We start from the raw sequence: 3816 nt of genomic DNA, 5'->3' as shown, positions 1-3816 counted from the left end.
AGATCTTCAAATTATATATTGATATGATTTTACAAATTATTGAATAAGGTTCAATACTAGTAGGATTGCAAGACTGGTAAACTAGTTTAATACTTTCCAGAAATAAGTAGTCAGGACATCAACAATGTCTATGTGATGGCACTTTGACTTGTATAATTTCTAGAAATACATACGAGTAAAATAAAAAAGTTACACATTGTCAAAAGTATTTTCCATGGTAAATCTGATGGACCTTAATTTTTAGTCATCATGATTTATTTATTTATTGATGGAACAAAGGTTAAAAGTTCACCGAAAATCAAAAAATATTTTTTATAAAAAATGTTTTTATTGTTGAAAAGGTTTAGAAATATACAGGGGTCCAACCACATTTTTAGGCTTTTTAAGCTTGATACAAGGGATATTTCGCAAATTGGGCGTAGCTTAGTTAGTTAGAGTAGAATCTGCTAATTCATTTCGAGCCTTGACTTGCGTGTCATTCTGGTTTGACACTAGCTTACACTAACTCCCATTAAAACTGGCCTAATTAGACTTCCAGTTGCCACAAGTTCCCTGCATCACACATCCTACTTCTCCACTCTGCTCCTGCTCGCCGCCGCCAAAAGCGCCAACAAGCCAAGCCTACCGCGCCGCGCGCCACAAGAACCACCACGCCCCCGATGGAGAACGGCGCTGGCAATGGGATGGCCGTGGTGGCGGCGGCGGCGGCCCCGGCGGCCACGTGGAACTTCGCGCCGAACGAGGCCCTTCTGGGCCTGACGGCGCTCTCGGTGCGTGGCGTGCTGGGCAGGGTCAAGGCCGGGATGGTGGCCGCCGGTGATCCCGATGGGGCACGGCGACCCTTCGGTGTTCCCTTGCTTCCGTACCGCGCCGGAGGCCGTGGACGCCGTCGCCGGCGCGCTCCGGTCCTGGGAGCACAACTCCTACTCTACCTGCGTCGGCCTCGAGCCCGCACGGAGGTGATTTCTTTTTCTTGGCTGCTTCTTTGTCTGAACAAGTCTTTGGCTGCATCATATTCTATCCAGGTCCAGCTTCTTGTTTCTGAAACATTATGACGACAACATTGGCACGGATCTGTCCCGAATCGAAATGTCATTTTACATTTACAAATATCGCAAACTGTTACTGAATGATTAAGTGGAGGTGATACGTATTACAAGGTTGTACTGGTGAAAGGAGCTACTTTTTGGTCTGATACGTAGTGTGGCAATCACTGAACTTTTATTTAGAAAAAAAATATTGTGCACCCCGGATTCATTATTTGTGAGGTCAATATGCTTTTAAATCCGGAAGCTAAGAAATTAGAGAAGTAATTTTTATGGCCAATGCTAATAACCAGTCCATGCTCTGTCTGGGAATCAATAAACATTACATCAGGTTGGCCTTCTTGGCCTCACAAAAAATAAATCTGAACACTGCACCTTTGCTATGTGTCTAATTCAGTGTTGCAATCATGTGATTTTAAGTCCTCTTGATGACCAGTAGGAGCATAAACACAGAAAGGTTCTCTGACAATTTCTATGGTTATCCTATCTTTTAAGTAGTACAAACACAGAGCTCCCTGCTCATATTAATTGCATTATGTATATCTGCTATCCTCAACTGTAGACATACCTACTTAATTTAACGTGTCTCAAAATCTTGTAATTCAAATGAATTTCAGGTCCATTGCGAAGTACTTATCCCATAATCTTCCATACGAATTATCACCTGATGACGTCTACCTCACAAGCGGCTGCGCTCAAGCAATTGAAATAATCTGCTCTGTTTTAGCCCGTCCTGGTGCCAACATCTTGCTTCCAAGGCCTGGCTACCTGTTCTATGAGGCACGTGCTGTTTTCAACGGCATGGAAGCTCGGTACTATGATCTTCTACCTGAGAAAGATTGGGAGGTTGATATTCATGGCGTCCAAGCTCTTGCTGACGAGAACACTGTTGCCATGGTCATTGTCTACACCTACGAGCACCTGGCCAAGGCAAGTTCTAAGCTTCTAATAGGCTGGTTCATGGTTCTTCCATAGTTTGTGTTCTCATGGGAAATAATCTGAAAGCCTAGTTTGTGTTGATAATTTTCTAGGTTGCCGAGACAGCGCGGAAGCTTGGCATATTTGTCATTACAGATGAAGTCTATGCACACTTGACATTTGGGGAGAGGAAATTTGTGCCGATGGGCGTGTTTGGGGAAGTGGCTCCTGTGTTCACCCTAGGGTCAATATCAAAGAGATGGCTGGTGCCTGGATGGCGGCTTGGATGGATTGTTACCAATGATCCTAATGGTGTATTTCAAAGGACTAAGGTTCTTCTCTTGCTTTGACATTGATTACATTATAATCAGTAGTGGAAACTTGAAGGGTTCGCCTTTCATTCAAAACATGGCCTGGGGTGCTGATATGCCTGATCAAATAGCAAAACTATATTTCAGATTTTGGAACCAAATGAAGTTAGCTTGCAAAATGCAGTCACATAATGCTTAAACTTGTGTTTTCTTCTTTCAGGTTGTGGACAGTATCAAGAGCTACCTTGATATCTCCTCTGATCCGCCAACGTTTGTCCAGGTGACTACTAACTACAACAGCATTGTCAATTCTCATTTTTCTTGAATGACGTGAAATTCTGCATAAAAATCAAATACAATATTCTACATCCACTTAACACAGAATTTTGTTTTACCAGGGAGCAATTCCAAACCTCCTAGAGAACACAAAGGAGGAATTCTTCGACAAAACCGTCAAAATTCTTAGAGAAACATCTGATATATGCTGGGAGAAGCTGAAGGGCATCAGTGCCATTACTTGCCCGAGCAAACCTGAAGGCTCCATGTTTGTGATGGTCTGTGAGTCGCTACATATGCTGTTCCATTTTGAAAGACATCCATTCTCTAATCAGATGTGAAATACCCTTGACTTGCAACAGGTGAAACTGGATCTAACCTGCCTTCAAGACATCAAAGATGACATGGACTTCTGCTGCCGGCTGGCAAAGGAAGAATTAGTGGTTCTTCTGCCAGGTATTCTTCTCCCGCATACATGGTGTGAAAGGATAGTTCTATAGAATACAGATCACTGCATCTGTTTAGTGCAAGATATTTTTTTCATTCAACTTTGATATCACCATTTTATTTGACTATTAGAGATGTAATATGTTTGAAAAAAACTGTCAGGATGTGCTGTAGGATACAAGAATTGGCTCCGAATCACCTTCGCAATTGATCCATCTTCTCTAGAAGACGGCCTTGACAGGTTCAAGTCCTTCTGCTTGCGACACAGCAAGCCGACAAAGTGATGATAAAGATCACTAGTTCTTCGCAACACAAGACCAATTGTTATGAACTTCTAGCGAAATATTATATTGTATCATCTTCACTTCTTCACTTGGAGATGCTAGATTTGATGCATTAGGTCCTGGGCAAGCAATGGGCTCTGCTTTTGTCCAGTCATCATTTAGTGTCTTTAGGTGTAGCGCAAATTTTAGGGGATCTGTATTGTATAAAAACTTTTCTTGTATAAAGAAGGGATTATATGAGAACAGCCATCTCATTATAGTATTTAGTACCGTTCTCATTTTACGCAACCTGAATCCCTGTTTCTGCAGTTTACATTTTCTACATTAATTGTTGGTCTATCATGATATTTCGTTTCTTTTTTCACGAATGGATGATGGGTCATTGGGAAAAAGGTAATTAGCTCAGCTTAACATGATCGTCATGGCCAATAAAGAACTCAGCCCACAAAATTAGTGGTTGCTGCTTTTTAATCGATACCACTCTGCTTTTATTGAAAGCGATTAAGTGGTTGCTGTTGGATGATAATTCGGCAG

At 42.0% G+C, this 3816-nt stretch overlaps 1 pseudogene; it reads left to right on the top strand.

Annotated features, from left to right (window-relative positions):
* Positions 1-530: 530 nt before the first annotated feature.
* LOC117833604 (nicotianamine aminotransferase 1-like) lies at positions 531-3548 on the top strand (annotated as a pseudogene).
* The last annotated feature ends 268 nt before the right edge of the window (positions 3549-3816 follow it).

The sequence above is a fragment of the Setaria viridis genome, chromosome 8, assembly GCF_005286985.2.
Source record: "Setaria viridis chromosome 8, Setaria_viridis_v4.0, whole genome shotgun sequence".
NCBI lineage: Eukaryota > Viridiplantae > Streptophyta > Magnoliopsida > Poales > Poaceae > Setaria > Setaria viridis.
This window is presented reverse-complemented; position numbering and strand designations above follow the sequence as displayed.